The sequence below is a fragment of the Lygodium microphyllum genome, chromosome 13 (genome assembly GCF_053477565.2).
Source record: "Lygodium microphyllum isolate KBCC chromosome 13, Lygodium_microphyllum_v1.1.10, whole genome shotgun sequence".
Taxonomy (NCBI): Eukaryota; Viridiplantae; Streptophyta; class Polypodiopsida; order Schizaeales; family Lygodiaceae; genus Lygodium; species Lygodium microphyllum.
Window position 1 is genome coordinate 110,673,340 of NC_141147.1, and position 24,022 is coordinate 110,697,361.

Here is a 24,022-nt window from a genome sequence, read left to right on the forward strand (position 1 = left end):
TAAAGTGCAATCAAATGAAAATAAGGTATCAGGGTCTAAGCATAGAAAGGTAAACAAGAACCTTGTATCTAATGTTTGTAATAATGAAACAGTTGATTTAATAAATGATGAATTCAAAGAAAAAGATAAGCTTGTAGGAGATGTGGAAATGTTAAGACATCAAACGCTAGGGCAGACTAGAATGAAGCATGGACTAGAACTTTCGATTGGGCATACTTTGATCACGAATTTGCTAGAATATTTTGCACATTTTGTAAACATGATCCAAAATGGAAGAGTGAATTTGGTAAATGTATCTTAATAAATATCTAAATTAATATATTAATTGATCACGCAAAACCTAAGTCTCATAAGCTAGCCACGTATCACTGTGATGTCAAAAAAATATTAATAACTCATACATTAGAGAAAGGAAAAGAGATCGTGCATGTAAAGTTCTATTTGCTTCTATATATCAAGTAACAAAGCATGTCTTATCTTTTGTACTTATGAACATAGTTTAGAATTACTTGAGGTCCTTGATTGTGAATGTGCTCCTATTGAGATGTATAGAAATGATAAGGCATGTGCCATGTTTATACAGTCTATTAGTGAACCTATATTTAAGGCTCAAATTGCTAAGATTTAATTGTCTCATTTTTTTGGTTTACTATTAGATGAGTCTACAAATGTAGGAAATACGTAAAATATGATTGTCTATGTTTCCTTTTTGAATAATTATGAACTTGCCATCATGTTTCTAGGATTAATAGAACTAGATAATGGCACTCCATCTTTTTTGTATGATACATGCATTGATTTAATGTTGAAATGTAGGCTATATATTTCAAAAATGGTTTGTTTTGGCTATGATGGTGCCTTTGCAATGATATGTTATCATACCAAATTATCTACTAGGTTAAAATGGTTAATACATTCATGACAAATATTCATTGCATTGCCCATAGAACAAGATTAATATAGTAAAAAAATTTGAAATTGCATAAAAGCGTTTATTTATGCATGGATTCAATTGCTTCTATTTTCTTAAAAAGTGCTTGTAGAACTAAAGCATTAGAGAATTTAGAAAAAGAGTTCAAGTGCACAATTTTACATTCAAGTCATATTCACAAGATAAGATGGCTTAGTCAACAAATTGTTGTAAAAAAAGTGTGTAATCCGTATGAGGCAATATTAGCATATACTCAATCACAAGGAGCTTTTAAAGATTTCCTATGTAGGAAAACCCATGAAATGTAAGAAATTTTCTAATATTTCCTAGGTACATCTAAATGCATTCCCTACATATAACTAGGGAATCCACTGCACTTTCCTCAGGATTGTTTTAGTTTTCTAATTACCTATTACATTTAGTTAGACACGCATAAAGTAGCTTCCTTAATTAGTCAGTTAGACACTGATTCCTTCACGTAATCTTAGCACTTCACATAGAAAAACAGTGCCAAACAAGTTCCTTTTCAACAGGTTATCTTACTTATCTTTGGAATACATCCCATATAATCCAGCATGTAGGCTAATCCATAATCCGCCCGAAGGCTATCCATAATCCGCCTAAAGGCTATCCAGCAATCCATAGGGATTACTAATCCAAGATTCCGCCCGTAGACTAGCATGCGGCCCTCGAGATCCAATCCCGAGTCACGTTGGCCTCTTGTGTAGGGCTCGGAAGGCAAGGGATTTACGGCCAGAGCCCCCCTGGCACCTAAGCGTCCTCCTGCTCCAAGTAGTGCCCAACGAAGAGACCTCTTGCGGCGGATTCGGTCCACGTTGCCGGTGCGGCTAACAACCTGTAATATTCCACGTAAGAAACAATTTGGATAAATGGAATTTTTTTTAATTCCCCCCCTTATCCCTCCAGCCGACTGACGAGCTCGAGGGGGAGGGAAATAGTAGGAGCTATTAAGCTCCTTGTTGGAGCCTTATGGAGGGAGGGGGGATATGCGTGATGACACGCAAGGAGGGAAAATCCCCCTCCCCTCCACTATTTAAATGAGGGGGGCCCACTGGAGATAAAAGGAGGCTGTAGCCGTGAGGAATAGAGGAAGAAGGATTGGAAGAGACCGTGCCGCTGCTGCGTGTGGCATCCAAGAGAGAGGGAGGAATAGAAGACGCTGAGGCCTCGCCGCCTAATCACCACGCCTCCACTCGCCACCGTTAGTCTGCCAAATAAGCTTCCCCCCTCCCATGTGGAAGCTTTAGAAGCTTCCTGGGGGGAAGCTTCTAAAAAACCTTCTTAGCCCCCTTTCACCCCCCCCCCCCCCCCCCCCCCCCCCCCCCGAGTTTAATCCTCCCTAAGCCCCCTTGTTCTTTCCCCCCCCCCCCCCCTGAGTTTAATTCCCCCCTAAACCCCCTTTTGTTTCCCCCCCCTGCTTTTAAACCCCCCCTAGGATTTTTAAATTCCCTTTTCCCCTTAAGCCCCTCCCTTAGACTTTGGGAACCTACCCCCGGTTTTAATTCCCCTAAGACCTTTTTCACCCCCTTATAACCCTTTTAACCCTTCTTCAACCCCCCTCATGACTCTCATTTTCCCACAACTCCCTAAGCTTTCTTCCTAATCCCCCATATCCCCATTATTATTTTCCCCCCGAACCCAAAAATCCAAATCATCATCATGGCCTCGGATGGTATCCCGTAAGGGAAAAGTAGCCGTGAGAGAAAAAAAATAGGGAGGGAAGGTAGAGGGAGTAAAAAGAAGGAGTGAAGGAGGAAGAGTGGGAAAAAGACAAAAGAAAGGGAAGGAAGGAGAAGACGGTGGAATTCTAGAAGAAAGAGGAAAAGGCTATCTCACATTCGAACTACGATGCCGCCGAAGAAAGTCCAAGGTGTAGGTGCGGGAGGGTCATCCCCCGGTATCCATGTGGATATCTCACCTCAAAGCCAGGTTTTTCTTCTTGGCTTTAATTCGGTTTTAAGTCGATCATGCAAAGAAAATTTGTTAAGGATAGGATATATTTGTTCGAGTTATTTGTAACGAAGGAGTTTAGCTTATGAATGACAATGTATACAACTTAGCTTTCTTCAAATTGCATCAAGCATTATAAATTACGAGCAAGATTAGCCATTTACTATAGTAGTATATTTTAGTTAAATCCTAACGTGTTGAAATTATATCTTGCACCATTAGTCTTATTCCTTTCGCAACGAATCGTTGTAAATGGTTAAATTCATGAAAGGTTTCTTTCGATGCTCAAATCACTAGGAAGTTATCTTTGCTAATTGCACATCTTAGTAAGGCAAATGCTGTTATTTGGCATGAGTTCATCTGTAAGGAAAACAGAAGTTAAAATTAAGCTGTATGGACTGGAAAGTAAATTATCACAAGGATAGCAAAACCGTGACAAGAAGATTAATGTTACCTTCCAAAAGATAACTAAACCAATCTAAACATAGAAATATTCATACCCTAAGCACTTGACTACTTTCCTTACCGTAGGGACAATAAATTCGTAAAGATAAGAAACTAGGGTTTGTCCCTAAGGTTCTTAAAAGAAGAAACCCTAGGCCAGACATACGTCAGCTTAAAGAATCTAAACAGATTATTCCATCCCAGGACTTGCGCAACAAGTATGAAATCATTTAGTCTTGTGATTGATTCACAAGGAGAAAGGGGTAAAGGAAGGGTAAAAACCCTCATCAAGGACGGTAGATCCCTACACAGGTTATCTTGCAAAAAGACGTATCTTTGGATATCCTTCTAAATAAGGAAAGTTGTAAACCAGAAACTAGCATATCTAAGGCACCTTAGGGTTAACCAAAGTTGGGTATGCCCTACACCAGAATGTAAGAGATCTTGCCAAGTTACAAGACACAATGGGAACGAGTGCTGATACACTCAAAAAGGAAAGAACACTTCCTTAGCAGTTTGCCAAACAACTCGGTTGATTAACGGAAATGTTTGTGCTTGCTAGAGATTTTAGAGCTCTGTTTGAAATATGAATTACAAATTAAATAAGTACCTATACTTCAGGTTAAAGGCCTAAAGGGAGAGGCAGCTTCAGTTACCCCCGACTGTCTGCCTGACCCTAACCAAGGGGGTTGTTGACCACGCCGGGAACGTGGATCAAACCCGCTGCGAGAGGTCTCTCCGTTGAGTTCTACTTGGAGCAGGAGGACGCTTGGGTGCCAAGGGGGCTCTGGCCGTAAATCCCTCGCCTTTCCGGTCCTGCACAAGAGGCTAACATGACTCGGGATTGGATCTCGAGGCCCGCATACTAGTTGACGGGCGGAAGCTTGGAATAGTGATCCCTGGAGATTACTGGATAACCTTCGGGTAGATTATGGACAAGCCTACGGGCGAAACTCCTTGTATTTCAAAGATAAAATGATGAAATGTTAAAAGAACTTGCTTGATATTGTTTTTCTATGTCACGTGATAAGATTACGTGAAAGAAAGAGTGCTTAAAGGGATTAATTAAGGAAGCTGACTGTTATATATCAAATTAATGTGTTAGATAATTACATAACTAAAATAAACCGAGGAAAGTGCGGAGGATGGGCCATGGGTCTGTCCTACGGTTGGGTGGTCCCGGTTAGCCAAGAACTTTTCTCAAAAATCTCGAAGAACAGCGGAATGATCATCATCATCAAAAAGAATAACGATGACCTAGAGTTACGTCTTTTACCCGATTTACACTCTTTTAGGGAAACGGAATGGGACTATGCCTTATGGCAGAGAGGTTGAGCTTTGCATCCCTCTCGTTTCCCATTCTCCTTGAACCAAGTGCAGCGTGAATCCGCTTCGGACCTAGCGTTTTTGCGTAAAGTAGTTCGCTCGCGTTTGACGCTAGTTGCTGTTAGCTAATGACCCAACAGGAAAACTCTAATTCCGGTCGATCCTAAGTGGGAAACGGCCAGGATACTTTCGCTACATGGCAGACGCGGGAAGACCTAGATCGCAAAACCCGTAACATTCCTTGGGAGTACCAGGCGGAGTTTTCTAGACATCCTTTCCGATGGACTGCTAAGACGTGTCCTAGATGATACAAATGGACACGTTACAAGTTGGTATCAGAGCCGACCAACAACGGAATTTTTTTTATGAGATCTCAATATAATGAAGTAAAGAAATTGTTACTGTCCAAACATTTTCTCATCTTCAATGCTGTCTTGCAGAACTATGAAGCGTGGAACAAGTTTTTGGTGTTTGGGGTCATGTTTATGACTGCAATGCATTCTCCGCTTTATAGACAAAGAATTGGGATGATGAACATCCTGGAGCAGATTTATAATCTATCACCTTTATATATAAAATGAAGATGGACGGGGTATTCAGGAATCTACTATATAGCTACCCACTGGTTTGCTTATCTACAGACCAACCTAAAGAGGATCAAGTGGTTGGAAGACTTGAAAGTCGTGAAGATGTTAATTTTTGTGGAAGCTCATGTAAATTTGACTTTACATATTCAAGGTCGGAGGATTCAAATGAACTCATATGTATATGAGGAAGTAACCCGTATAATCCCAGCCGACAGGATTAAAGTGTTGGGCCGCCATGAGAAGTATGGATTCCAACGGAAAGGGTATCCTGAACTTCCAATGAATTATCAATTCCTAAAGATCCATGACCCAAAACCCTACTATTACACAGTTCCTGTAGACAAATGCAATACAACGTTGTTCTCCCCAAACTGAATGTAATGATTGGATTATCATCACACGAGACGTTGTATAAGGCTACGCCCATGTAAATATAAATAAAGACTTCTTTTATCAATATCTGGCTGTGCATTAGAGTTGTTAAAAAGTTAAGTAGCTTCATTATTTACAAGATAGCTGAACTAAAGATAAGCTAATGTCAATTATCATATAATAACGTTAAGAAAACTTTTATCCAGGCACAACCCCAGGTACAGGTTCCAAATTCGCCCCCTACATGAAGTACTGGTGTGACCCAGGAGAAGAAGTTCCTCCTCAAGCAGATAAAGCCACTCGAGTTTGACGGGAGAGGTAGATTCGTCCAGTTTGATGCTGAAATTTGGATTGAATCTATGGAGGATTACTTTGAAGCAGCTGGTACTACACCTACCAATCAGGCCATGCTCGCCAAGTTAAAACTCACGGGCGAAGCCAGACTTTGGTGGAAACAATGGTGCAGGGATCAAGGGACTTCAGAGGGGTCCGTTACCTGGGAGAAGTTGAAGAAAGCCGTGCAAGGAAGATATTTGCCACCTGCATATCGTACGCAGAAAATGAATGAGTTCTACGAGCTAAAACAGCTAGGACTCACCCTTGACGCATACTACTCTAAATTCGTCTCACTCTTAAAGTATGCGCCATAGATGGACATGACACATCAGGTGTCTAAATTTTACACGGGCTTAAATCCACCCGTAAATACCCGTCTCGAATCTATGCATCCATCAGATCTTTAGGATGCACTCATTCGAGCGGCGCCTATAATTCAGGAGGTGCAAGCTAGACCAAGGGGTAACAAAACTTAGTCCTATAGTGACCCAAACAGAGGAGCATTCAGACCTCAAATGAAGAGAGTTCAAGGTCACAATCAGGGACGAAGGAAGAAAGCAAGGACAAATAACGTCAACAACTTTGTTCCTACTCAAAGTAATGGCTGAAACCTCCGATGTTTCCACTGCAACGAACCCGGTCACTTCAAGAGGCAATGTCCCAAGCTCAGCGGGGGACATCGTCAAACGCCTTTCCAAGGTGCAGGCCGCGGTCAAGGAGCCACCACCCATGAAAGAGGAAGAACTGCCTGCATTGCCAATAGGCAAAGATGCGAAGAAGAAGATGAGGAAGATCCGACTATGGAAGCAGAATTCGAAAGAGCGACAGTCCATGCCGCTTTACATAAGAAATGGCCGAATCGCCAGTTCTCGGTGATTCAGACACCATCGGACTATCAAGGTAAAGGTTTCAAAACCTTGATTGATTGTGGCAGTACACATTCCTTTATCTCACCAGCATGTGCAAAAAGATTAGGAATAGCCACAATAGAAGCACCTACCTTGCTTGTGGAATTGGCAAACGGTCGCGAGGTAACTTGTACCAGGAAAACTGCTAAGGTGGAATTCTTTCTAGGAGGAAAGAAAACCTCAGTCAAATTCAGAGTCATGAATTTAGGTATCCATGAGTGTCTACTCGGGATGGATTGGCTTAAGCCTAATGACGCCCACATCCACTGTGGAAAGGGTCAAGTTTCCTTTCGAAACTCTGAAAGGGAATTTGTCACAACTCAAGGTAAGGCAGGAGTGCCAAGAATCCAATTAGCCAAAGTATCTCGGATCATAAAAGGAGTCAGAAAAGGATTACCCGTTTACTTGATCAAACTCAACAAGTTAGATCAAAAGCAAGAGTCTCATGAAGGACCTTCTTGGCTAAAGGAATACGCTGATGTATTCCCTGAGGAATTGATTGAACTTTCGCCTCCAAGAGAAGTAGATCATGAGATTAGGCTAGTGCCTAGAGCTGCACCAATTGCAAAGAGACCTTATAGAATGTCCATACCAGAAGCAATTGAGTTGAAGGAACAGCTCAAGCAACTGTTGGATCAGGGTTACATCCGGCCTAGCAACTCACGGTGGGGAGCTCCAGTACTATTCCAGAAAAAGAAAGATGGGATACTTCGACTATGTATTGATTACCGAGGGTTGAATCAATCAACAGTCAAGAACAAGTATCCTATTCCTAGAATAGATGAGCTTCTTGATCGTCTTCAAGGTGCAAAGATCTTCTCCAAGATTAATCTCAGGTCAGGTTACTATCAGATAAGGATCAAGGAAGAAGATATTCCAAAAACGGCCTTCAATACAAGATATGGGTACTTTGAGTTCTTGGTTATGTCATTCGGGCTTACAAATGCACCTGCCACCTTCAATAGATTAATGCAGGATCTTTTTAGACCATATCTTGATGATTTCGTGCTTGTCTTCTTCGATGACACTTTAGTCTATTCTAAATAGGAAGAAGATCATGAACCTCAACTTCGTATTGTCCTTGAGACAATGAGGTCTCTTAAGCTGTATGCAAAAATGAAGAAGTGTGCATTCTTCAAGTGTCAGATTGAATATCTGGGATTCATAGTATCATCAAAAGGAATATCAGTAGACCCGGCAGGGATGTGCTTGAATGGCCAATACCAGTATCCGTCAACGAGATATGTAGCTTTCTTGGATTGACAGGATGGTATAGGGTCTTCACCAAAAACTATGCTTTGATTGCAGCACCTCTTACAGATTTACTAAAGAAGCAGACTTCCATTATATGGTTAACTTCAGAACAAAATAGCTTCGACAAACTGAAGAAAAGTTTGGTATCAGCACCTATTCTAAAACTTCTTGACCTCAATAAGGAGTTCGAGGTAGTAACTGATGCTATCATTCTTGCCTTGGGGTGTGTACTTATGCAGGAAGGTCATCCAGTAGCATACTCTTCAAGGAAATTGAAGAGTCATGAAAAGAATTATGCCACGCATGATTTGGAATTACTAGCTGTCATCCATGCTCTAAAGCTTTGGAGACACTACCTGTTGCGTAACAAGTTTACTCTAGTAACCGATCATAAGAGTCTCAAATGGATTTTTACCCAGAACGAGCTCAACATGAGGCAATGTCGGTGGATTGAAGTATTGGAGGAATATGATTTTGAAATCAAGTACCGACCAGGGAAAGAGAATGTAGTTGCCGATGCCCTCAGTCGCAAGGCATTCCTAAATTCCCTAATCTTGCAAAATCCATCAACGGCCAGATCTCTGGCTACAAAAGTATCTATGCCAAACAACCCTATACTTGAACTAGCTAGAGAGGAAGCATGCCATGATTTGGCCTACCAAAAAATGATAAAGGAGATATCTACCAAGGAGCAAAATCAGAAGTTGCAAGCTAAGTATCAGGAATTTTCCATTGATAATGGACTTGTCTACTACAGAACAAGGCTGTGTATACCAGCAAGCCAGTTACTTAAGCAGAAGATATTGTGGGAAGCTCATGATTCTCCTTTCACAGGACATCCTGGCTATGCTAAGACTCTTAATGGAGTTAGGAAGAGCTACCATTGAGAGAGGCTTAAAGGTGACGTTCTCAAGTATGTCATTGAGTGTTTGTCTTCCCAACGTATCAAGGCCGAACATGTCATGATGCCAGGGAAACTGCAACCGCTTGACATTCCCCAAATGAAATGGGAATTCAACAGTATGGATTTTGTTGTGGGCTTACCCCAAGTCCAAGGAGGATACAATTTCATTATGGTTGTGGTTGACATGCTTACCAAGGTTGCACACCTGATACCAGTAAAGACAAACTATAAAGCCTCCGACATTGCAAGATTGTTTATCAAGGAGATATTCAAGCTACATGGGTTACCTAAAAGAATCATTAGTGATCGAGATTCTCTCTTCACATCACACTTCTGGAGAGCTATCTTTGAAGCTATTGGGACTCAACTCTGTTTTAGCACCGCCTACCATCCCCAAACAGATGGCCAAACAGAGCGAGTAAATCAAGTCATCGAGGATATGCTTAGGGCATACTGTTGTCGAGAGCCTAAAAGGTGGATTCAATACTTGCCTTTGGTTGAATTTGCCTACAATGCTTCTTACCAGCAAAGCATTCAAATGACCCCTTTCCAGGCATTGTATGGTCATGATTGTCGAAGTCCCCTAAACTTTTCTGATCCAACCCTAAGAGTTGAAGCTTCAAGACAAATGTTGGAGGACATGGATGATCAAATAAGATCAATAAGACAAGACATACAAGCAGCCAAGGATAGGCAAAAGGCATACGCAGATTTGAAACGTCAAGATAGAGTCTTCAAAGAATGAGACATGGTCTTCATTCGTGTACGCCCTAAAAAGAGTTCTCTATCCCTAGGAGAATGCAAGAAGCTAAGTCCAAGGTATTGTGGGCCATATAAAATCCTCAAATGCCTAGGACCCAATGCTTATAGATTGCAACTCCCTGAGAACCTAAAGGTTCACAATGTATTCCATATCAGCCTATTGAAAAAATATGTACCTAATCCTAACCATGTACTTGACGATCAACAAGTTGTAATGCCTAGTCAAGGAGTCCTTGAACTAAGGCCGGAAAGGATCTTAGATGTTACGGAAAGACAGTTAAGATCTAGAACCTTGAAAGAATGCCTTGTCCAGTGGAAAGATTATCCCGAAGAGGATGCCACTTGGATAGATGAAAGCTCTCTCAACCATCAATATCCCAGTTTATCTCGAGATGAGGACATCTCGATTCCTCCAAGGGGGAGAGAATGTAATATTCCGCGTAAGAAACAATTTGGATAAATTGAATTTTTTTTCTCCCCCCCTTATCCCTCCAGCCGACTGACGAGCTGGAGGGGGAGGGAAATAGTAGGAGCTATTAAGCTCCTTGTTGGAGCCTTATGGAGGGAGGGGGGACATGCGTGATGACACGCAGGGAGGGAAGATCCCCCTCCCCTCCACTATTTAAATGAGGGGGGGCCGCTGGAGCTAAAAGGAGGCTGTAGCTATGAGGAATAGAGGAAGAAGGATTGGAAGAGGCCGTGCCGCTGCTGCTGCGTGTGGCATCCAAGAGAGAGGGAGGAACAGAAGACGCTGAGGCCTCGTCGCCTGATCACCACGCCTCCACTCGCCGCCGTTAGTCTGCCAAATAAGCTTCCTCCCCTCCCACGTGGAAGCTTTAGAAGCTTCCTAGGGGGAAGCTTCTAAAGAATCTTTTTAGCCCCCTTTCACTTCTCCCTTATGCTTTTTTTAAAACCCCCTTTGTCTCCCCCCCTCCTCGGGTTTAATCCTCCCTAAGCCCCCTTGTTCTTCCCCCCCCCCCCTCCCCCCCTGAGTTTAATTCCCCCCTAAACCCCCTTTTGTTTCCCCCCCGCCCTCCCCCGGGTTTAATACCTCTAAAGTCCTTTTTTCCCTTTTCCCCCCCCGGTTTTAAACCCCCCCTAGGATTTTTAAATTCCCTTTTCCCCTTAAGCCCCTCCCTTAGACTTTGGGAACCTACCCCCGGTTTTAATTCCCCTAAGACCTTTTTCATCCCCTTATAACCCTTTTAACCCTTCTTCAACCCCCCTCATAACTCTCATTTTCCCACAACTCCCTAAGCTTTCTTCCTAATCCCCTGTATCCCCATTATTATTTTCCCCCCGAACCTAAAAATCCAAACCATCATCATGGCCTCGGATGGTATCCCGTAAGGGAAAAGTAGCCGTGAGAGAAAAAAAATAGGGAGGGAAAGTAGAGGGAGTAAAAAGAAGGAGTGAAGGAGGAAGAGTGGGAAAAAGACAAAAGAAAGGGAAGGAAGGAGAAGACGGTGGAATTCCAGAAGAAAGAGGAAAAGGCTATCTCACATTCGAACTACGATACCGCCGAAGAAAGTCCAAGGTGTAGGTGCGAGAGGGTCATCCCCCGGTATCCATGTGGATATCTCACCTCAAAGCCAGGTTTTTCTTCTTGGCTTTAATTCGGTTTTAAGTCGATCATGCAAAGAAAAATTGTTAAGAATAGGATATATTTGTTCGAGTTATTTGTAACGAAGGAGTTTAGCTTATGAATGACAATGTATACAACTTAGCTTTCTTTAAATTGCATCAAGCATTATAAATTACGAGCAAGATTAGCTATTTACTATAGTAGTATATTTTAGTAAAATCCTAAAGTGTTGAAATTATATCTTGCACCATTAGTCTTATTCCTTTCGCAACGAATCGTTGTAAATGGTTAAATTCATGAAAGGTTTCTTTTGATGTTCAAATCACTAGGAAGTTATCTTTGCTAATTGCACATCTTAGCAAGGCAAATGCTGTTATTTGGCATGAGTTCATCTGTAAGGAAAACGGAAGTTAAAATTAAGCTGTATCGACTGGAAAGTAAATTATCACAAGGATAGCAAAACCGTGACAAGAAGATTAATGTTACCTTCCAAAAGATAACTAAACCAATCTAAACATAGAAACATTCATACCGTAAGCACTTGACTACTTTCCTTACCGTAGGGACAATAAATTCGTAAAGATAAGAAACTAGGGTTTGTCCCTAAGGTTCTTAAAAGAAGAAACCCTAGGCCAGATATACGTGAGCTTAAAGAATCTAAACAGATTATTCCATCGCAGGACTTGCGCAACAAGTATGAAATCATTTAGTCTTATGATTGATTCACAAGGAGAAAGGGGTAAAAGAAGGGTAAAAACCCTCTTCAAGGACGGCAGATCCCTACACAGGTTATCTTGCAAAAAGACATATCTTTGGATATCCTTCTAAATAAGGAAAGTTGTAAACCAGAAACTAGCATATCTAAGGCACCTTAGGGTTAACCAAGTTGGGTATGCCCTACACCGGAATGTAAGAGATCTTGCCAAGTTACAAGACACAATGGGAACGAGTGCTGATACACTCAAAAAGAAAAGAACACTTCCTTAGCAGTTTGCCAAACAACTCGGTTGATTAACGGAAATGTTTGTGGTTGCTAGAGATTGTAGAGCTCTGTTTGAAATATGAATTACAAATTAAATAAGTACCTATACTTCAGGTTAAAGACCTGAAGGGAGAGGCAGCTTCAGTTACCCCCGACTGCGTGCCTGACCCTAACCAAGGGGGTTGTTGACCCTGCCGGGAACGTGGACCGAACCCGCCACGAGAGGTCTCTCCGTTGAGTTCTACTTGGAGCAGGAGGACACTTGGGTGCCAGGGGGGGCTCTGGCCGTAAATCCTTCGCCTTTCGGGTCCTGCACAAGAGGCTAACGTGACTCGGGATTGGATCTCGAGGCCCGCATACTAGTTGACGAGCGAAAGCTTGGAATAGTGATCCCTGGAGATTACTGGATAACCTTCGGGCAGATTATGGACAAGCCTACGGGCGGAACTCCCTGTATTTCAAAGATAAAATGATGAAATGTTAAAAGAACTTGCTTGATATTGTTTTTCTATGTCACATGATAAGATTACGTGAAAGAAAGAGTGCCTAAAGGGATTAATTAAAGAAGCTGACTGTTATATGTCAAATTAATGTGTTAGATAATTACATAACTAAAACAAACCGAGGAAAGTGCGGAGGATGGGCCATGGGTCCGTCCTACGGTTGGGTGGTCCCGGTTAGCCGGGAACTTTTCTCAAAAATCTCGAAGAACAGCGGAATGATGATCATCATCAAAAATAATAACGATGACCTAGAGTTACGTCTTACCCGATTTACACTGTTTTAGGGGAACGGAATGGGACTATGCCTTATGGCAGAGAGGTTAAGCTTTGCATCCCTCTCGTTTCCCATTCTCCTTGAACCAAGTGTAGCATGAATCCGCTTCGGACCTGGCGTTTCTGCGTAAAGTAGTTCGCTCGGGTTTAACGCTAGTTGCTGTTAGCTAATGACCCAACAGGAAAACCCTAATTCCGGTCGATCCTAAGTGGGAAACGGCCAGGATACTTCCGCTACGTGGCAGATGCGGGAAGACCTAGATCGCAAAATCCGTAACATTCCTTGGGAGTACCGGGCGGAGTTTTCTAGACATCCTTTCCGATGGACTGCTAAGACGTGTCTTGGATGATACAAATGGACACGTTACACAATCCCCTTAGTTAGGGTCAAGCAGAAAATTGGGGGTAACTGATGTTGCCTCTCCCTTCAGGCCTTCAACCTGAAGCATTAATTATCTTTCCATCCTTAGTTCCTTGAGCAAACAATGCAAACAGTGCTCCTAACTTATACAAGCACAAACAAACTAGTGGTCGTTTTATTTGGCCAACTACTAAGAAGTGAATCCTTATCTCCGAATGCATCCAGCATTTGATCCGGGATCAATTTGCAACTTGGCAAGATCCCCAAGGGTTTGTTTGTTCACCCTTTTGTCCTTGGGTTAGGGCCGTACCCTATTAACCCAACTTAACCAACACCTTAGGTTTCATAAATTAACAGTAAATCGTGGCGACTATGTCGCTCTGATTTGATTGATCCTTTGCTTCCAAGCAGATACCTAACTTCTCTTAACTTGGAAAATCAGCCCAAGAAAGGTGATGTAGTAGGATGACTACTCATCCTTTTGCAAGTTAACTTGTGCAACCTCATTCCAAGGAATGGCAAAACTCTCTTGTGATCAAACCACAAGGCCATGCGACGTTGCAACTTGTTGCACAAGTATCGCATCTATTCCATGGGATCATTTCACCCATTGAACGGCGTTTCCTAGTCAATGAATTACGTTTAAACAAGAAGCAGGGTTTAGGGTGTCTTCTTACCCAACCCAATCCTAATTGCATTAGGCCGACAACGTTCAGTCCTAGGGATTCAAAACTCAAACCGAGTTTTAACATTAAATCGGTCAATCCTTAGGGTAGGGACCCTAGATCGTTATTTACATGAGCGTCCAATTGACCTAAAACATTCCGTGAATGTGGGTAGGACCTTTGGGTTTGAGGATTTGAACGTGCTAAACCCTAGTTAGCACTTGGGGTATTTATCGTATCGATTGAACCATGCCTATACAAATCCCTTGCGGGTTAGGTGATTTAGATAATTCAATCTACTTGTCTTGCGACAAGGACGAACCTTTCCTAGAGATGATAAACTTGATCTAAAGAGAAAAATAGTTACAAAATGTCACAATACATATAAACATGCGATTCATTGCTTTTACATATCGGCAGGTTTGCAATAACCCTATCTTTCCTTGGTAAAGTAAAAACTCATGATAATCTGAAGAATAACTTTCCTAGGACCTACTAGGATTTACATCAAAGAATCATGCCTACAACCCTTTTTCTAAGCTTTAGAATTTCATGCTTTGATAAACCATGTAGCCTTTCCTAAATGCAACTCTTGATGAATGAATTTTACATACAACGAATGTGCAACATGCAACCCTTTCCTAACTACAATGTAGTTAAATGAAGTTCATGCCACATGCAAGTCCATAGAATCATTTTCGTGCTCTACTATTTCTTTTCAAATAACATCCTATGGGTGTTAATGACTTTTCCTCATGAATCATTACAATGAAGATATTCCCTAAAATGCGACATAGGCTTATTCCTTCCATGTCCAGTCAAAAATGCACTTAACAATTTCATTCATTTGCCCTAAGTAATAGGTGTTTAGACTCATTACTTTGGAAATGCACCAAAATAGCAACATGCAGCTAATCTCTTAAGACGGACAACTCTGGAAATGCAAACGATCCAATTGCATGTTATGCATAATTCCTTATCTATCGTTCAAAGAGATAATTTATCGAATGTACTTTTATCACTATTACTTGAACTAACGATAAGTGAGAAATGCATTATCCCTATGCTAGGTGAATTAGAAACATGCATAAGTGTTTTAAAGCATTTCTTTATGTGGAAAATAAATTCGTGGAACCTGGGTTTGTGGATCCGCGGTGATGTCCACATGAATGTTAGGGGAAGAACATCCTGCACTTGCGGCTTGTGACTTCTTGGGAGCCATCGTAGGCGTGACTACAGACTTCCAGTTTGCCTTCACCCTTACGCGATCGGGTGAATTTCCTCCAGCCTTGGTAAGTAGCTTCAAGATCTACCCTCCCTCATACGTAGGAGACTCCTTCACCGAAATGCGGATCTCTAAAAACCCCGGGAGCTTGTGGGATTGGGGCTTATGGGAAGGCTTGTGGGAATGGGGCTTATGGAAGCCCCCTTAGAAGCTGTGGGAATGGGACTTATGGAAGTCCCCCCCTTAGAAGCCGTGGGAATGGGGCTTATGGAAGCCCTCCCCCCCTTAGAAGCTTAATAAGAAGCTTCTAAGAAGCTTCTGATGTATACAGAAAACGTGGAGGGGTAATAATTAGGTGGGAGGATGACGACGAAGGGGGGAAATGGGCAGCGGTCTGGTGATGATCACAGTGGCGTCTCACAGTAGGCGGCAGCCTATTTCCACAACATCATTCATAATACAGCAGCCTCTTCCTTTCTCAGCACAGCAGCCTCCACCTTCCTTAGCGTAGCAGCCTCCACCTTCAACAACACAACCCTTATTCCTCTCCTTACCCTCTAAGGCTAAGGGGGGTTTATATAGCTTAAGGGGGGGAGAGGGAAGCCACCACGTGGCTGATGCATGGCTCTCCCCCAATACACCACTTCACTACATCACCTCCTTCTCCCATTCCCTTCCCTCCAGCCATGCATCAACTAGGGGAATTAGTAAAAAGAATTTGCCTTATTTCCATCATTGTCCATTTTGCCCCCTTCCAAAAGGGTGTTTCCCCATGGTTATGTAGTCTTGAATCCCTGGGCTCGATTTCACAATGCGGAGGCCTCGTTTTTGCGCGTGCAGGGTACGGATTAAATTGCCGGTAATTACAATGCAGGAGATAACCTTGCACAGGTTTTAAGCGGCGTGCGGGAAGTTAGGTTTAGTAATATTTTCGAGCGGGAATATTACACTAATAAAAATTTATAAAGCAATATACAAACTTTTAATACCTCCTCGTGATGCTCAATAAATGTTATGAGTGAAAAAATGTTAAAATGATTAAAAGGCTTCAACAAAATTATAGATTCATGGTTGTCCCAGTCCTATGCATAGACTAGATGTGCATCAAGGATAGCAAAAAAAAGACTCCTCAAGTCAAAGCATGGGATGAAGAAACAACTCCCCACATATATGGTTGCTTACCAATGTCTAGGGTAGTCCAAGTAAGAGTTTCGCAAAGTCCATGAAGACCATCCTATTCTCATCACTCATACATAACATTTGAAAGAGCACTCAATGTAGAAGAAAAAGCCAATCCCAAGCTACTAATCACATTGAGAACTAGACTAAGAAATCACCTCCCAAAATGTAGCAATGGATTCATTGAAGAAAGTGAAACAAAAGTACACCCAATAAGTACCATAGTCCTCAAGGTGAATGGTCTAATATTTCTTAAGAAGGCACTAGTTCCTCCTCTTGAAATACCACTTCATGAATCCTCCCATTGATCAAATAAAGCAAGAAGTTGCCACCATGAGGTTAGAGAAGAATCTCTTAGTGTCAAGATTGTGGGAGAGAAGGAAGGAGTCTCACTTGTAGCTTTCTTGCTTGCACAATGGGGAATACACACACAGGTGGAGGCTGAAAATAGTTTTCCTTTTCTTGGTTGTGTAAGCCAAAAAGAACTCTAGTACATAGAAATAGAAGAACCCTATATATGGGTCTCAAACCAAACTCAACTTACTAAGGGGGCATACTAACTGAGCCACAAACTAGAGTAGATAAGGGCAACTGTCATCTAGCTATTATTCATGGGTGGTGTACCAACCGCATCTACAACTAACAAGTCGGTGACATAAATGCACAATGGTCACCCTGGCATATCACGAGTGGAGCTTGATATCTCAACACTCCCCCTCGAGCTCAATCCCAATTCTTGCACACCAAGCAGGTCTCTGAACTTACGTAGCTTCTCTGTGCCCAATGCCTTCGTAAATATGTCAGCTACCTGATCCTCTGTGCTGACATAAACTAGATCAATAAGACCTAGTAAAACTCTCTCTTGCACATAGTGATAATGCACCTCAATGTGCTTTGTTCTAGCATGATAGACTGGGTTATTTGCCAAGTGTATACTACTCATGTTGTCACAATAAATGACAACTGGCCCATCTGTAGACTGATGCATATCATAAAGTAGCTTATGCAACCAATCTACCTCACATGCAGCCATTGCTCCACCCCTGTACTTAGCCTTTGTGCTCGACAAGGCAACTATAGGTTGTTTCTTGCTGCTCGAAGTGACTGCAGCACTCCCAAAAGAGAACACATACCCACTGGTAGATCGTCTATCAGAAATACTACCAGCCCAATCAGCATCAATGTATCCATGCAACTGTATCTGAACCCCAGTCTCATAAAATAGTCCATACTGCAATGTGGACTTCACATACCTGAGTATGCGTCTAGCTGCATCCAAATGTCGTTTCCTTGGAGCCTGCATAAACTAACTTACCAATCCAACATCATAGCTCAAATCTAGCCTGGTAATAGTCATATAAATCAAACTTCGTACTATGCGTCTGTACATAGTAGGGTCTTCGAGAAGCTCACCTGCATCTATGCTCAACTTCACATTCTGCTCCAAAGGAACTGAAATAGGCTTACAGTCTGTCATCCCATATTTGGACAGCATGTCCAATCCATAATACCTCTTCAAGAGCCATATCCCACTTGGTGATCTAATCACCTCAATGCCCAAGAAATAACGCAGCTCTCCCAAATCCTTCATCTCAAACTTCTGCTTCAATAGCATTTTCATATGAAGGATATCTTCATCACTATCACCTGTGATAATCAAATCATCAACATAAATGACAACCAGCATAATACCTTTCTATTTTTTTCTCACATAAAGTGAGAAATCTGCCTTGGAAATCTGAAAACCAATAGTGACAAGATACTGTCCTATCTTGTTAGACCATGCTCTAGGTGCTTGCTTCAAGCCATACAAGGCTTTCTTCAACCTGCAAACAAACTCAGGATGAACAGCATGCACATAACCTGGTGGCTACTCCATATAGACCTCTTCTTGCAAATCACCGTGCAAGAAGGCATTCTTTACATCCATCTGATGTAAAGACCATCCCTTTGATGCAGCCATAGCAATGACTGCTCTTACGGTTGCCATCCTTGCAACCGGACTGAATGTTTCTTCATAATCAATGCCATATGTTTGTGCATACCCCTTGACTACTAATCTTGCCTTGTATCTGTTCACAGAGCCATCTGCATTGTGCTTCACCTTATAAACCCACTTACAACCAATTGCATTCTTATCTTTAGGCAAAGGTACCAATTTCCATGTAGCATTTGCTTCCAAAGCATCCATTTCTTCATCCATGGCTTTCTCCCATTTTTCTTTTCCCATGGCTTGCTAAAAAAAAGTGGGTTCTGGTTCCTGTATCACTTTGACTATATAGGCATAGTGAATGGTTGTAAATCCATCATATTTCAGCCTATCCACAAGATACCTAGCTCTAGTAGACCTGCGCAAAGTAGGCTCACTTCTAGATGCTCTCAAAACATCCCTGATCTTCCTTACTCTAGGTGTAACAACAGAAGGAATACCCAATTCATCATCAATGCTCTCTTTTGAGCCACTGGATTCACCATCCACATAAGAGTAACCTGCATTCACATCAAACATGGGCTGATCTACCTTCTCTTTTCCTTTTCGTGATACCTGCATACCACTATCTGCATTGCTTTGAGAAGATTCTCCTGACCTCAATCTGCCTGTCCATGGTGAAGAATGTGAACCACTGCTAGAGGACACCCCAGGTCCACTAATATCTTGTGACTGTTGCTATGACTTCTGTGCAGCATTACCATTTTATGCATCTACATTATCAATCACATTTACCGGTTTATACCAGCTACTCATCTCATAAAAAACAACATCTCTGCTCACAGTAAACTTATGAGTAGAAGGGTTATAGCATCTATACCCTTTCTGCTGTGCAGAGAGCAACCAATAAAGATGCACTTCTCGGCTTTTGGATCCAACTTGGATCTCAACTCATCTGGCACATGAACATAGGCAATGCAACCAAAAATTTTCAAATGAGAAATATCTGGTTTCCTACCAGTATACCTCTCCTCTGGAGTCATGCCATGTATTGCTGCAGTGGGAGTCCTGTTCATTATGTAGACTGCTGTAGCAACTGGCTCAGCCCAGTAAAAATCTGGCATGTCTTTTTCATTGAGCATGGCACGAGATACCTCTCCAATATGCCTGTTTTTTCTTTCTGCAATTCCATTTTGCTGTGGGGTATGACTACATGAATATTGTTGCTTTATGCCATGCTCCTGCAAGAACCTTGTAAACTCATTTGAGAGGTACTCTCCCCCTCCATCTGACCTTAGGCATTTTATTTGCAGGCCTGTTTCTTTTTCAACCATAGCTCTAAGAGTTTTGAAATGCCCAAAAACATCACTTTCTTTTTTTTTTTAATACACCCAAAATTTTCAGCTATAGTCATCAATAAAAGTGATAAAATAATGACAACCTCCAATAGATGCAGCTTTAGTAGTCCATACATCAGAGTGGATTAATTCCAATGGCTTCTTACTCTCTGGAACATGTCTACGAAATGGTTTCCTTGCCTATTTTCCAAATTGACAGGCTTCACATACCTTATGCATTTTTGCAACCTTGAATTTAGGCAATCCTGCAACAATATTTTAGGCTTGCATCGATTTAAGTCACTGTACATTAACATGACCAATGCGTTTATGCCAGATATCAATATCTACAACTACACTGGTCCCATGTGCAAACATTGATGCACTCAATTCAGGCATGTCTGCATCCAATGTAAACATTCTGCCCTTCTTCTTTCCTTTTGCTATCAAGCGACCTTTATTTTTCATATTCTCAACAAAGCATCCATGAGGATTAAATCTTACCTGCAAGCCCTGCTCAACCATTTGACCAATAGAAACCAGGTTCTTGGTGATATTCGGGACATGAAATACATCCGATAGGTATTTCTTTTTCCCATCCTGCATAGACAAAGGAAATTTTCCAATCTGCACAATAGGATGTGCAGTATCATCACTAGTCTCCACAAATCTTGGTTTTTCCATTTTCCTTGCATTCTGCATCCATTCTGCATGACCTGTCATATGGTTTGACGCACCTGAGTCAACATACCACACTTCGTTGCTTTCTTCTGCACTTGTCACAGAATTGTTCATGTGCTGCACCATAAACAAATGCTCATTTCTGTCATCCCCCTGTCTACTAGAAGATGCATAATTTCCTTGTTGTAATTTTCCATTCATGATGTCATTCTGCTTTTTATAGCAGTCTTTAGCCATATGACCCATTTTACCACAATAGTAGCATTCAACATTGTTGTTTGCATTTTGGCCTCTTTGCCATCCACCACGACCTCTTTGGCTCCCCCTGCCTCTAGAGTTACCACGTCCTCCTCCATAGGACTGGTTTTCTTGAGTTTGCTGCATATTCTGATTTCTACCACGGCCTCCAGATCAGCATCTTCTACCTCTGCCTCTGCCTCTTCCAGCATTTGAGTAGAAGACAGTTTCTTTTGAAGTTCCTCCTGAAGAAGATGCACCACCATTTCTCTGCTCCTCAGAAATTAGAAGAGCAATCAACTCCTCAAAATTAGGAAATCTTTCAGGGATGGAAATGGATGTTTGAAACTGTGCAAAATCCTTTCCTAGACCATTCAAGGTCACAGAAACTAAGTCATCATCTTCCACTCGCGACCCAATGGAAGCAAGTGCATCTGCAATCTTCTTCACCTTAATGTGGTAGTCATTGATGCTCATACTTTCTCTTTGCACATTGTGCAACTCTTGCTTGAGCTGCATTTTCCTGGCTTTCGTATTTGTGCTATACATTTTTGACAAAGTATCCCATGCCTCCTTTGGCGTACTTACATCCTGAATATGCACAATCATAGAGTCTGAAATACTGATAGATAGCCAGTACATAACTTTTCTGGCTCTCTCATGCCATCCTTTAAATGTTTGCATTTGCTGTTGATTGGGAACATCAGGAAGAATTGGTTCTTCTTCATTTCTTGCAACGAATTCCCAATATCCTTTTCCCATAAGGAAATTCATCATTCTAAACTTCCATGCTTGGAAGTTGTTCTTGTAAATATTTTCAGTGATAATCTGTGAAAGAGAATCAGACGCCATTACAGAACACTGCAAAAAACACAGCTTCAGCCTCACAAGGGCAAATCTACAAAACTGACGAAAGTGGTATTTGACCACACAGTCACTTCCTAGTGACGATTTTGCATGAATAGGCAACAAGGATGATTCTGTACCTCCCAATGTCTCTACGCAAGGCATACAATGCAATTTCTGCAGTAACTTTTCACCGACCTGTAGAACAGTGGTCGCACAGCAAAAAATAGGGTCTTTTTCTAAGTGCTTGCGGAAAAATTCCGCCTCCAAAACAGGCCCCGAAATAGCCTCAAATAAAAAAAGAGGGCAACCAAGGGCTAAAGCCCTTACCCACAGCATATATTGCCCTCTTGCTACACCACGAAGGGCATCTCAATCTGAGACAATGCACTCTTGCACTTTCTGGCTGTGCTACCTGCAGAGACTTAATCCCAAAACAGAAAAATGAAAGCAACACTGGTCCTCTTACCAGAACACCGCGAACTTGGTTTGCTTTCTTGAGCTCCTTACCACAAACAAGGCTCTGATACCATGTCAATATTGTGGGAGAGAAGGAAGGAGTCTCACTTGTAGCTTTCTTGCTTGCACTATGTGGGAATACACACACAGGTGGAGGCTGAAAACAGTTTTCCTCTTCTTAGTTGTGTAAGCCAAAAAGAACTCTAGTACATAGAAATAGAAGAACCCTATATATGGGTCTCAAACCAAGCTCAACTAACTAAGGTGGCATACTAACTGAGCCACAAACTAGAGTAGATAAGAATAGCTGTCATCTAGCTATTATTCATGGGCTGTGTACCAACCGCATCTGCAACTAACAAGTCGGTGACATAAATGCACAACGGTCACCCTGGCATATCACGAGTGGAGCTCGATATCTCAAGACTTAGGTGGGGATGGCCACATTGGGCCACCTCACCTTGGATCCAAGGCTTTGTCTTAGTAGCTATAGGTGACCTTTCTACATGTTGAGTTTTCTTCTAAGAACAATCTTTATCGAGATTCCTTCTTGCTATGAACCCAATAGTGTTTCTTATTCTTCTTTCCTTGCTGCACCCGGAAGGCATTAGTGGTTGGTATCCCCTATATCTTCCCTTGCACTTGGATTAATGAAGTTTTAAAGCACCAAATTTTGGAAATGATAATCAATCTTAACTACATAGATCACTTTTACCAAGGCACTAAGGCTAATGAGGTTTGGGCCATTTCATCACTTGTGTACAGGAGGAGGTTGTAAAGTTGAGTTTGAAGAGTAAGAGCACAAAAAGATGAGTGAGCAACCATGGACGAGATCTCTCCGAGATCGATAAGCTTGTCCTGGCTCTTCATGATGTAGAGGTAGTCAAATTCGAGAGCTTCAAGCTCAACAACGGCATCATCTCCCCCATATACATAGACCTCCATGTCATCGTCTCCTTCCCTGCCCTGCTCATGCAAGTCGCACAGGCCAACTGGCCCACCATCTCCTCCCTCCGCTTCGACGTCATTTACGGCATCCCCTACACTGCGCTCCCCATTGCCACCACCATGTCCCTTGCGTGGGGCGTTCCCATGGTCATGCGCCACAAGGAAGTCAAGGACTATGGCACACACAAGGCCATCGAGGGCGTCTTCCACCCTAGCTAGGTAGTCCTGTTTCATCCATGAGAACCTCGTCACCACACCGGTGCCTTTCTCCTCAAGACTATTGCTCCGCTCACTGATCGATTGACAATAGGGGGACCGTGCAAACCTGCATGAGAACGGTGTGAAGCTTCATGCTGCACTCAAGCTAACTCAGATGGTGGAGGTGCTCGTGCGGCATGGGAAGTTAATGGAGGATGTGGCTGCCTATGTGCGATAGTTTTTAGCAAAGAATCAGACTTCCTTGCCAAGCCGAGCACAAGGGCAGGTTCCCCATCCTCCTAAGAGCAAAATGTCTTACAACCAACATACTCTTCTTGCATAGAATGCAACAGCAAAGAGACTTTTTGAGCTCATGGAGAAGAAGAAGAGCAACTTGTCATTATAGATGTGAACATAGCAGACGAGCTGTTGGCTATTGCTGAAAAGGTTTGTATAAGCTTTTTGTTTCAATTAGAAAAACAATGAGATCTGATGGTATAACTTAACCAATAACACAAGCAATCGATTAGTGTGAGCTTTTCTATACTTTACATTGATTTCAAGTTACATCATTGGAAAACACAACAGATCAAGGAAAAACAAAATGTATTCCTTTTAATTGTTCCTTTGAAGTTAAATACACAAACACTTCAAGTCCAAAGACCTTCTTGATGTAGTAATTTACTCCACATGAGCACAATCATCTAGCCAAGGAGGAGTATTTCTTCAAGGAGCTATTTGATTGGACCTGAGAGTGTGGTACAATTGAAGCCATCTTTATATGTCTCGATTGTATATATATCTACCTACTGGATGCT

At 42.0% G+C, this 24,022-nt stretch overlaps 1 pseudogene; it reads left to right on the forward strand.

Moving 5' to 3' along the window:
• Nucleotides 1-15,771: 15,771 nt before the first annotated feature.
• On the forward strand, nt 15,772-23,690 carry LOC148027052 (uridine 5'-monophosphate synthase pseudogene; annotated as a pseudogene).
• The last annotated feature ends 332 nt before the right edge of the window (nt 23,691-24,022 follow it).